The following is a 13,328-nucleotide window of genomic DNA, read 5'->3' on the forward strand; positions in this document are numbered from 1 at the left end:
GCAACTAAGCACCACGCAGCTGCTGGCTCACTCCCCCCCGGTGGGATGGGGGAGAAAATTGGAAAAGTAAAAGTGAGAAAACTCGTGGGTTGAGATAAAGAGAGTTTAATAGGTAAAGCAAAAGCTGCGCATGCAAGCAAAGCAAAGCAAGGAATTCCTTCACTACTTCCCATGGGCAGGCAGGGGTTCAGCCATCTCCAGGAAAGCAGGGCTCCATCATGCGTAGTGGTTACTTGGGAAGACAAACGCCATCACTCCAAATGTCCCCCCTTCCTTCTTCTTCCCCCAGTTTATATACTGAGCATGACATCATGTGGTCTGGAATATCCCTTTGGTCAGTTTGGATCAGCTATCCTGGCTGTGTCCCCTCCCAACTTCTCCTGCACCTGGCAGAGCATGGGAAGCTGAAAAGTCCTTGACTAGTGCAGCAACAACTAAAACATCTCTGTATTATCAACACTGTTCTCAGCACAAATCCAAAACACAGCCCCATACCAGCCACTATAAAGAAAATTAACTCTATCTCAGCTGAAACCAGGACAGGAATGAACCCATCAGATTATTTCTTCTCGATTAGGAATAAAAATGAGTGTAAAAGCCTCTACAAATCCTGAATCCTTTTGTTGACAACATGAAGTAGCTGGGCATAATGCATAGGTACCGATTAGACATTTATTTGATTTACTGAAACACTGCTGCTTAACAGTTTGCAATGCATCAGCCTCCTGAATGGAGGCTCAGACTATAATTTGTCTATGTAGACAAATTTTATCTTCACCGTTGTGAAAACCCACACTAGGAAACTCCTAGAGAAGTGAAATGCTTCTGGTCTTCAGTCGAAACATTTTTGACATTTATTTCTCAGACCTTTATATGACTATTCATTATATTGGTGAAGGGATACCATATCACCCCTCCTTTTTTAAAGTATATAAATAGCTACAGAGATTGTAAGCCATATATTTCCATCTCCGAGTGTTATCTCTATTGTACCTTGCCTATTAGGATTTAGTCATTACTAGAGACCATGGGCTTCATTCCCAAATTGTTTATGATTGCAGCTTCTCTTCTTGCTTGCCTCCAGACACGCAACTGCAAATACAGTAAAAAACAACTGCATTTCTTATAACACTCCCTTATATCTCTACTATCTCTCTGCTTCCAGTTGTAATTCCTGATTTGCAGACTACTGCTGTAGGCAGTCCTGCAATACAAATAATGAGTCATGCAGAGCAGTATAAAGTGCCTAGGCAAACAGGTGAAATAAGTTACACGCTCAGGAGTGCTGCAGTCAGTGAGGCAATATGTAGGCTTTAGATAGTGGCCATATATCTAAGGTGTAGCAGAAGATATAAGCCCTTTCTCTCTCACCTAGTCACACCACAGCTGGGGAAGATGTAATTCGCTATGGGAGCCCAGGCAATCCCAAGAGGGCAGTAACAACAAATCAGCAAGAACAGCCTGCCAAAGGGAGATCAGATAAGAGGTCCCTGTCTCTAAAATATTCTGATAGAGGGGAGCCAGCGTATGGTAGGGAATGAACCCCTTCCATTGAACAGGAAACAGTTCAGCAATGAGGAGGCAGGGGGGGGAAAGGAAAGAGACTCTCTCTTTAAGGCTCAGTATACATGTGGAAGGTGATATATTGTATTGGCACAGTTCTGAGTTGCCATTTGTATGGAAAAACTAGCATATCTGATTCCACCCCCTCTCTAAGACAGATGGTTATGCTGGTGAAGGAACAGCTAGCAATGTGCCCCAGGCACAGACATGGTCTTCAGGGCTATATCTAAACTGGTAATTGCAAGAGGTCTTCCAGCCACTGGTGCCTAGGTCACAACCTGTGTTATCCTTTACTGGGGCATATATTGATGTACACCAACTTCCTCTCATCCTGCTTCATCTCAGTTTCTGTGGGATGGCAACCTGTGCATCCTCTGACAGAAAGGAACCAAAGCATGTTTTAACCTTTTCCCATTCTGGATGATTAGGGAACAAGGACTCTTGTCCTGTTAATTCTTGTAAACACAGACATGTATATAAGAGTCATGACTCATATTCACTTACCATTTAATGGGGGAATTGTAATCTACTCTGTCAGTAGGCACAAAAATCACTCCTCACCACACCTCTGACAACATTACTCCATCAGTAACACTTTGTAAGGCTACAGCCAGTATTTATTCAGTGCTGTTTCTGGAGACCCAGAGCTACCCCTCAATGGTGCAACAGCATAAAAGACAAGAGTCTGTACCATAAAGGGTGAGTATGCCAAAGCCTGTCCTTCCTGACAGTCGTCCCTTGCAGTAGGCTCATCTGAAGATCTGAATGTGTACCTTCAGTATGCTGTGTAGAAGGAAACAACTACGTAGACCATCCATGAAGATGAAATTAAGGGCTGAACTGTTGGGTTAAATTCTGTTATCACCATGGTGTTAAGTACAGAGCAGCTCTACTCAAGTAGGTGGATTTAAACCGATGTCAAATGAGGATAAGTAAAACAAGGGACAAGCCTCCAAACACTAAGGAGGCTTCCCACTGTTGGGTAATATTATGTAAAATGAAGGCATTCAGGAGAGGATTTTGAAACAAAAGGGTCTGAAAAAATAGTACCCTCACACAGATCAGAGAGGATTTTCACAGTATAAGGTCTGATATGCAAAAAGCTGAGACCATAGCCTACTATGTCAGGAGTCATGTTTAAAGCATCAGATGAGCTAGAATAAATCTTCTTAAAGCTGATAATTGCTTTCATTGTTATTATTTACTCAGCAAAACGATGCATTGATTTTGAAAAAGCAGAAGGGTGGGGTTTTTTTTCACCTCTATCTTTAAAAATGTAAAATCTTACAAGGCAACGACCTAGAGTTTAAACAGGTTAAAAGAAATCAAGGAACTGAATGCTGTGATTATTTGGGGTCACTGCACTAAAATAAATAAGATTCCATATATCTCACCGGAAGTGAGAGTTGCTTTTTGTAAGAATCTTACTTCTTTTTCTGAAGTCTCCACATTGAAATTCTTAATCATAGTGTCTGTTCAAACTGTTTTTAGAATTAAATACACACAGTTGGTATCTACACTATAACAGGTGAAGGAAACTTTTTTTTAAAAAAAAAAAACAGCATTCTTGTCAGACAGAACTATAAGATATCTCTGCCTGCATGCTGTAGAGAGGAATGGCTAGGCCATTTTTAACAAAGATAAAAAATGTAGTCAGTTATTATGCACTCAGTTGGCAGAACAGCCCTTAAAAGAAGAAATGTCAAGCTAGTATGATGAAAAGAGGATATTTAAAAACCTCTCAATTTTACATAACTTTTAACAGTATAATTAATTATAATTATGATAATTAATAGCTCTGATTTTGATTGGTATAAGAGAATACATAAATATTAAAAAGTTATATTCCTGCATGGGAAAAAAAATGCATACTTAAGACAGTGATCCACAGACAGAAGACTAAGAAAATATTATTTTTAATTTTCTTCTTTCCAAGACCAGGATCTAGCAAAACAGAAGGAAATCAATGAGAATAAAAACAATCTTGAAATTCTTTTCTTTCTTAGTAGGTGGCAATTACATTTTATGATTGTTTTAGGCTTGGTACTATGCTGCTTAATCATCCATTTCTTCACGTTCCCATCTCCACTTGTAACATTGCTGTAGGAAAAAATATTTTTATGGTTCTGTTCCAACAGGCTCACTTGAATAATTTGGCCTTACTAAAAAAAAGCTATTTAGATATCAGTAGTACTTTAAGTTTTGCAAGTCAGCAACAGACACTGTAAAGTTAAACCTCAGACTAATTTCTTCTATTACCCAAGAATCTTTAAAATAAAATCCTCTTCTCTTTTCAAGACTCTTGGAGATACACTTGTAGCCACCAGATAAACTAAGCTGGATACAAATGTGAATGCCATCAAATGTGTGTCTTCTCCCTTAATCTCTGAAATCAGGCCAGTAAAAACAGCAAAATACCAAACTGTATCATCATTCCATTAGATCTCACACCTAAGAAATAAATCTCATGGGAGCTTTTGGGAATCATTTTGTTGCTGCAGAAATTGTATGCTGTGCTCTAAAATTTGCTGGACAGGCATCTTTACATGGTGGCAGGTTGCAGAGAACTGCTGGAACATTCATCTACTGAATGAGACAAAATTAAGATAGTGTCAATGTTTGACTGTCTACTTGGATGTGTGCTGTTTGGAGATTCCTGGTCAAATTTAAATTTGATTATCTAAATATTTCTTGTCCTTAAAATAAGATATGATGTGACAGGAGCAAGCTATATGGACTTTCCTTCTATTTATTTTGTTCTGAGTTTATGGGCATTTATTCTGTATGCGTCTCTGTAAGAAGAATCTGTCTAATCTCATTTTTAAAAGAAATTATGTGTATGATGTATGGGGAAACTATATTGTGCTGGATCCAGCAGCCCGAGGCACATGAGGCTGCCTTAGCTCCATGCTGCAGGTCCAACCACTAGCAAGGCTAAGCACATATACCCAGTAGGCACACGCACACAGAGCACACATATACACCCCATATGGACTCCTGGGACAGCCCTGAGAGGGGTCTGGACAGGGTGTCCCTTCCTCTGAATCCTTAATTTGGGTTCCCAACTGCCTTTGGGCTCTGTGTGTCTCTGAGATTGTGGAGATGGGCCTGTGGTGGGCTGATGGCTCCTAGGATGGGCCTGGGAGGACTCAGAGCAGGGTATTATTTGGGCTTCCCTTCACGTGCCATTGCTTTTCTGTGCTCCTTTGTGGGTATGCAGATGAGATTTTATCTCATGACATACAGGTGCCATCGTTCACAGAAACTAATTTGTGTCTGGTAGTTGATAGGCCTCAAGAAGTGCCACACTCCTGTGGAAGCACAGAAAGTCTTAGAAGGGTTTGCCTTTGGGATTATCTTTGTCCCCAGAAGTTTTCAGATACAGGTTAAATAAACCCATGCCACGGGTCTGCCAGCACAGTCCCCAGCCCCAGTCCTGGGACAAACAAGCCAACATTTCAAGACCTCTTTTAATGTAATTTCCACAACTTCATGATTTTATGAAGCAATATGTTTCCAGCTCACACAGTGCACCCAAAGAGACACAGCACCCTCTGCTATCACAGAAGAACAATAGTTGACCTCTGTCTTTTCACAAGATTTGTGGCTTCAAACACTGGGTAAACCAGGCAGATATTGCATGATGATTCAACAGGTTTCAACAAAACTAAACAGGCTTTGCTTTTCATGCTGCCATTTTTGAAGATGCACAAGGCGGTACATAGATGAACAGCACATCTCATACAACCAGTATGAGCTGCACGGTTTGTTCTGACAGGATCAATGGAAAGACCCGTTCCCCTGCTATCAAGAGAAGCAGATGGTGGCAATATCCATTTCTGTTCATTACAGCAGCAAGGTGGGTAGTGCAGACTTTCCAAATATATACTTCTTCCTAGGCAAGTAACCCAGATCCACAAAACCAAGCCACTGATACTTTGTGGCATCTCAAGACTTAATTAAAATGATGCAAGATGACATTGGCATTTCCCTGGTCATTCCACACAGCTGCTTCTGAAATCAGCACTGAGTATTTGGTTTGAGTGGTACAAGAAAAATGACAATACAGAGATGTTACTGGCTTGGCATAACGAAGGCTACCCGTAGGCTCCAAGAAATGGCCTGTATGGACTCTAAATTTTAAAATACATTAATCCTTTGTCCTCCTACATAAGAAAGAAATAAACTAAACAATGTATAGATCAGTTGATACTGCAAGTGACTTTGGCTCGGCCCCGATCCAAATGACAAGCTACACTTGTCATTCCTGGAGTCAAGCACAGAGGCAAGGTAATGAAAGCAGCATTTCAGCTGCAAGGCAACACCCGTGGGACAGAGCAGGAAGCTTTGGGCTTCCCAGATCCAGCAGGATTCAGCTGAAGCAGCAGCTGAGCAGACAGATAACTGCTATCTGCAGGATGCCATTTTAGTGCCTGCCTTTATTGGCTCTTTGTTGAGTTAGTATAGATCACACGCCAGTCCTATAGCACACAATGTCTCTTCCAGGGCTTATAGTCAAACCCTTTTTAAAATGTTAGATTAATTTGGCATTTACATTTAAGGGAACTCCAGAGAAGCCGAGTAACCATTGGTCTCTATGTGGCTTCTACAACTAGTATCTGATGTTTCAGTGCAATGACATCATTTGGCACTGTTGGTGATGTGTACTTCAAGGTCAAAAACGTGCTCTGAATGGGGAAGCTCCATCAACATATTGAACTTCCCAAAGCTTTGTAAGCCATCTCCAAAATAACGTCCACTTGGAACCTGCCTCTAGATGCATCCTTCCCACCCACTTCTTTGTTAGTTGGTCACGTGCCAGGTGTTCAGTTGGATGAAGGATGGACCCTTTTGCCTGAAGCAGCCATATGATCTCTCTTCGTTTTCTTTTTCTTTCCCACAATCAACATCAGCTTTTCTTTCTCGTTCTGCTGGTTTTATTGATGCCTATTCACCTGCATGAATTTTCCTTTTTCCCTTCCAACCCACAGCACACCAGACTTACAGTGCAAATACTTCTGTAAGTATATATCCTTAAGAGTACTCCCCTAAGTTTCCAATGAAAATATTATGAAAATAAAATGTTAGTGACTATGATCTGAAGCTACTCATCAAAACAAAACTAAAGTAAGTTTTAAACTGATGTTTTCACAGTGTTTCTTGCAAATACTGTTTTGCCAGTGTCTAGTGAAGACTTCACTGAATGGCAAAGTGTCCCCAAAAGAGAACTGAAAGTTACTTTCAACTTTTTACTTAATGAATGCATATGCTGCTAAAGCAACCTACAGAGCCCCAGGATTAGTTCATCCTCACTGTCAAGCGGGGTCAGCAGGTCAGCAGTGATGAAGCAATGCACAGAATACCTACACTAAAGAGACCATCTCACTGTCCTTGGATGTTTAAAATTCTTTTGTTAATATGTCCCTCTCTGTTGCAAAGCTATTGTGTTTCCAAGCAGCATTGTGATCATCCCAAAGGAATAACAAACTTAAATCAGTGAAAAGTGGCCACATTCCATGTACATCCTCAAAGTCAAAGTGATTTGCTATTTTCCTTAACTTTACCTGTTGATGACAGATGCACCCATATCGCTACAGCAATAATAATAATAGCCCAAATAAAGCAAGGTGCTTGATGTAACTTAGTGATTTATCATATATTACATGGGAGCTTAAAGGTGAACCCTATTGTGAATCTCCATGATTTAGTGTATAATACAGAGAAGCTTAGCATGTAATTCTGTTGTAAGTTTATATTGATTTGCTGTACAATATACAGAACCTTATGGCATAGCTTCATTATGAGACTCTTCTTACTCACTTCCAGTATCATGCAGCTGTAACTGTAACTTCAGCGTGAAATGCTCTGATTTACTAGGGAGCACAGAAGATTTCACTGTGCAGCTGCACTGTGACCCTCTAATGATGTACTCACTGAGTCCTGCTGGAGAATAGGCTGGACTTTAACAACCCACTGATGCTGTCATGTGGCAAAGAATATCTACAGCTAATGAAATATCTAAATATAAAAAGCAGCCTCCAGAGCACAGATCTGGATTAAAACACATTTACTGCTAATCCATCCGCTAATAAGGTGTCATACAGAAAAGATCACTTTCTCCAAGACATCTAAGGCCCAGGCATAGGCAGTATACTATGTTGGCCTGATACCTCTCAGTTTTCAAAACACTCAGACTTTTCCACCTTTTCCACAAAAATCCTAGTATTACTACACATCATTATTCCCCCCTCCAAAAACTCCAAGATTTTTAGCTAATGCACTGTCTTTCACCTAGGGTTGTCTTGGGCCAGGGGCACAAGTATTCAAATGACTGTTTGTGGGTTGACTGTGGACAGCAACTAAGCACCCACCCAGTCGCTTGCTCACCCACCCCCACATCATGATGTGGGAGACAACTGGAAGAGCAAACACAAGAAAAACTCATGGGTCAAGATAAAGACAGTTTAACAAGTGAAGGAACTGAGGAAAAAAAACCCAGAGTATTGTAAAGGCAATCACTTATCACCTTCCACAACAGATCAGTCCCCAGCCAGTCTCCAAGCAATGGCTTCTTTGGAAAGACGACCTCCCAGATTTATTGCTAAGCATAACATCATATTGTATGTGATATCCCTTTGGCCAATTCAGGTCAGCTGTCCCATCTCTGTCCCCTCCCAACTTCTTGTCCACCCCAGCCTACTCACCGGTGGGGCAGAGTGAGAAACAGAGAAAACCTTGATGCTGTGTAAGCACTACTCAGCAGTAGCTAAAACACTGTTGTGTTGCTAACACTGTTTCAGTCACAAATCCAAAACACAGCACCATATGGGCTGCTATGAAGAAAATTAACTCCATCCCAGCCAGACCCAGTACACTGTTGAATGATGTGTGAGAAAGCAGGTTTCAGTAAGGTTGTCCTTAGCCTCGACTTCAAACCCACTGCAACAGAACTTAAACAATGCAGCATAGAAAAGAATATAATATTTTAGTTGCCCTTTGAAGATGGGTATCTTGTGCCACTGGGTAACCTGGGGTCCTATGGGAGCTACACTCCTAACTGTGCTGGTTTTGGCTGGGATAGAGTTAATTTTCTTCATAGTAGCTAGTATGGGGCTATGTCTTGGATTTGTGCTGAAAACAGCGTTGATAATACAGGGATGTTTCAGTTGTTGCTGAGCAGTGCTTACACAGAGTCAAGGCCTTTTCTGCTTTTCACCCCACCCCACCAGCGAGTAGGCTGGGGGTGCACAAGAAGCTGGGAGGGGACACAGCTGGAACAGCTGACCCCAACTGACCAAAGGGATATTCCATACCATATGATGTCATGCTCAGCGTATAAAGCTGGGTGAAGGGGGGGATGCTTGGAGTGATGGCGTTTGTCTTCCCAAGTAACCATTACATGTGCTGGAGCCCTGCTTTCCTGGAGATGGCTGAACACCTGCCTGCCCATGGGAAGCAGTGAATGAATTCCTTGTTTTGCTTTGTTTGTGCACGCAGCTTTTGCTTTCCCTATTAAACTGTCTTTATCTCAACCCACGAGTTTTCAAACTTTTGCCCTTCCAATTCTCTCCCCCATCCCACCGGAGAGGGAGTGAGCAAGTGGCTGTGTGGAGCTTAGTTGCTGGCTGGCGTTAAACCACGACACTAACTGAGGTGTACCAGTTAAGTACCTAAAATTCGGTGGGGTGAGTCTGTGCCCAATAGGTTTGAATTCAACTTAATATTCTACAGAAAGACCATGTAGAATGTGTATGGAAGAGACACGTAACAATGTCATGTATTGACATGACATTGTTACAATCCTGTAAGCGGTAACAGGTTCCATCTCAGGTATACTGAAGCTTTATAAGCCAAATGAAAAAAAAAACAGTGAAAAACTAAGGACATAACGTTTACCAGGATAGAATATCATAACCAGTGTGAGATGGTAGAAAACACTATTTGTGGATGTTGTTACAATGAGAGCTTAGTGTCAGCAAAGAAATCAAAAAGCACTCTTAAATTACAGATTAAATTGAACAATTGTTGTTGCACACCTTCAATCAAAAAAAAAAATGCTCTGTAGTTGTAAAGTCATCCAAGTGGTTTCTCACCTTCAACAAATCATTCTTCATCCAGGAGCTGGTCTCCTGACCTCTGCCTTTCTGGATTTTTCTCAGTGGATGAATTAGAGCTTGCACAGACCACTCTCAGCCGCTCAACCCTCTTCACATCTTTCTCCCCCTGCTCAAGTTTAACGTACATGTTTAGTGGAATTGCTTGTAAATAGTTCCTCTCCTCTTTACTTCCTTTACTGCCATATCCTGGGACCACATTTGTCTGTTTTCCACAGATGGTGTATAAAAATGCTTCAAAACAGCAGAGTTTCAGACCAGGTAAATTAATACTTTGCAACAGCCTTGTAGGATCACTTTTTGTTTGAAGCATTTAAAGAATTCTGAATGTATTTGAGCTCTTTACTTTAAAAAAAAAAAAAAGATATTACAACAAAAGGGTTGGAGGAAAAGGATTGTTAAGGCTTGAATATTGCAACTTTGTGAAGAAATTTAGTATGTGAAAAATGTGAGGTGGGGAAGCAGACTTGCAGAGCAAAGCCATATACATAAATGTAGTCAAAACCACTTAAAAATGTCTATCCCATGTGCTGACTGGTATCTAGACTGTGTAGCTAAATCTGAATAATTTACCCCAAAATTCTGGTCAGAGTTAGGTTTCTGCTCAGGAATAGAAAGCTGGTTGGAATAGGTGTGTCTAGGGTGCATTTACATACTATGTACTTACGATTTTCCTACAGCAGACAGGAAAAAATGAGTTGGAAAGGAAGGGAATCAGTATAGGTAAAATGGCAGTCCCTAGAAGCAAGTAGGCTTTCCAAAGCATTTTCATAAGATGGAAATATGAAAGAACTTCCTGTGACAGTGTACATTCAATTACAAACACTGAATACTGCCATTAAATTACTTTTATTTTTCTTGCAATGTTGTTAAAGAATACACAAAGATGATACACATACACACACACACACAAATATAGACATACACCTTTTGCTAGATTAAGATTTATATAATGTTATTAAGAATGAAAATAATATTTTCAGTCCTATAGTGCATCCTTTACTGAAAAGGCTATGCAAATTAAACAGTTAACTAAGCTTAACTAAAAAAATGACAAAGATATTCATTAGCTTTCAGCTGTCATACTACTCTTTTTTAAAATATTGTAAGTACATATATAAAATATATAGGTATATTTTAATGTGGCATTTTTCAGCACAGCATGAGAGCTTGAGATCCCAGAGGAAGTTGCACGGTACATTGCTGCCCTCTGGCTGGAACCTGAAAGAAGAAAGACTGAATATTCGTTTGTGTACATGGTGTCAGTGGCTTGGCATGCTGGAGAAATGTTAGTTAATAAATCAAATTCTGTTTTCATATCTCACAAAACCTGAAGCCCTTAGAAGCATGGCATTTCCAAATTCAAAATAAGCTACTGTGTGGAGGGCTCTGTAGATTTTGTGTTCTTTTCTGATAGCATATCACAAAATAGATCAAGACATGATGTGTAACAAGGGGTGTGAGATACCTTCATTGTCCATTGCACAACAAAAAAATTTACCTAAGCAATGATAGCATAGTGTTTCAATACATTTTCACTGTGTTCCTAGTGTTCCATTACATGGTGTGTTTAACTGTAACTGTGAACCAGCTTTTCTGAATGCTTTGCTACTACATATCTTCTGGTCTGCCTTCTTCCCTGCATATACGCATTATTAACAGCATTCCCCCATTAAAAAATAATGAGATTTAGCTTTTTTTTTTTGTATTCTAAACCAGATAAAGTATTTTCCTTTCCTATAAACTCAGTTATGAGCACAGTCTAGCAGAATGTTTAGAATAGGATTCGACAGGGATCTGTCCTGGAGTCCAGTGTTTATTGTTTTCCCTAATTACCTGTCTAATGAAACAGGGAACAGGCTTACTGTATTTGAAAACACCAAACTGGAGTTTTTTCCCCACTTATGTCAGAGGACAAGATAAAAATAAAAAATTGTATTAACAAATTGGAGAAATGTTCTGGAAAAAAAAAATGGACTTGAACAATGGTAAGTGCAAGATACTATTTTGAGACAAGGATGTGAACTGCCTAAGTGCATGTTTGTTCAGAGAGGAGCCTGGGTAGTGTTCCACTTCACCAGCTCAGCAATTTCAAAGAAGAGGCAGATCAGGAAATATAAAAAAGGATATAGCTTTCAAGAACCAGAAACTGATCCTTTTGCTCAGTTAAATTCATCTCAGGATTTCATAATAAGGTGCCACATTTTAAGCACAGGTAGCGTATCTGGAGAAAATCCAGAGGGGACCAGATCATAAGTCTAGGACCTATTTACTAGGAAGAACTGAATGACTGTGTTTAGCTTAGAAAGAGCAGATAGGTTAACAATGGTTTTCAAGCATGTAAAAGATGCTGCTAAGTAGGAGAATACAATCTTTCCTTCCTGACCGTTGCAGTTAGAACAGACTAACAGACTTGTACCAAGGAAGATTTAGACTAGACAACCTGGAAAACTTCATAGTGTTAAGGAGAATGAAGCAACGGAGTTGACGTTTAGGAAAATTGCGGAGTCTCCAGTACTGGTGATCTTCATGTCACCAACATGCTTTTAACTGGTACCAGGTGGATGTCTGTGGAAACTGGCAGAGTTTTGATAAAGGACACCGAAGTGTAATTTATGATGTACCAAGTTAGTACATCCTTAGATGCATGAAGTTTATAGGTATAATAAGTGGGCTCATTTTCCTTGTTTGCTGGGGTCCCATGTTGCTGTGTGATTGTGGAAGCTAGATTTTGACAGGCAAATCTTTTCTAATTATCCATTTCTTTTTTTAGATTTTTCTGTAAAATTTACTTCATTTGCTGTTCCACTGAAATTATACACTGAAGTCTCTTCATGTTTGCTACTAGTTTCAGATCAACCGCTGTTTTTATTAACAAATTACTTTTGGAAAATATCACCTAAATTTACGATCTCTCTCATCAAACTTATAGTCTTGCTTATAACGTGAAGTGGATACAATTTTTCCACAGAAATTGTATCCCACTCACCTATATTCTATGTTCATTGAAAAGATTTGTTGATGTATAGTAATGATGCAAATTCTAAATACGTTACACAACTTACGCAATATGGAATATTCTTCCATAAAAGTCTATATACCCTAGCTGTTAATGATAAAAACGTTTTCTAACTTTTCATGTAAAAAAGATCCTTTCATTATTTTGAGGGAATGTTTATTTAAAGATTATTAATGGTACTGATCAAAAAGTATAGCTAACCTAGCAACTGTTTATTTACCTGCATATATTGAATTGCAAACTACCATAATGCCTTTACCATATTGGCATTGCAAATGTATGTTAAAAGGCTTAGGAGTTTATAGGAATGCTCCTCGTAATTCTTCTGCATGTTATGGAACCAAGGCCTGGCATGGACAAACATGTAGAAAAAGCAGTTATGACATAGCACAACATCAAAAGTAGTACCGCTTTGTCAACAAAGATATAAATATATAGTCTGCTTAAAGCTGAAAAGATTAAAAGATGCTTTATTAATATCAGAAAATTCTTATTTAAAGCTTTGCAACATCTGACTGTATTATCCTGGAAAATCAGCAGCACCTTATGCAAAACTACAGATTTCAAATGTCTTTTTTTTTTTATTTATAACACTGCACAAGTTTAAATTATCTAACTAGTGATGCTCAAGA

Source organism: Ciconia boyciana, chromosome 3, assembly GCF_034638445.1.
Source record: "Ciconia boyciana chromosome 3, ASM3463844v1, whole genome shotgun sequence".
Taxonomy (NCBI): Eukaryota; Metazoa; Chordata; class Aves; order Ciconiiformes; family Ciconiidae; genus Ciconia; species Ciconia boyciana.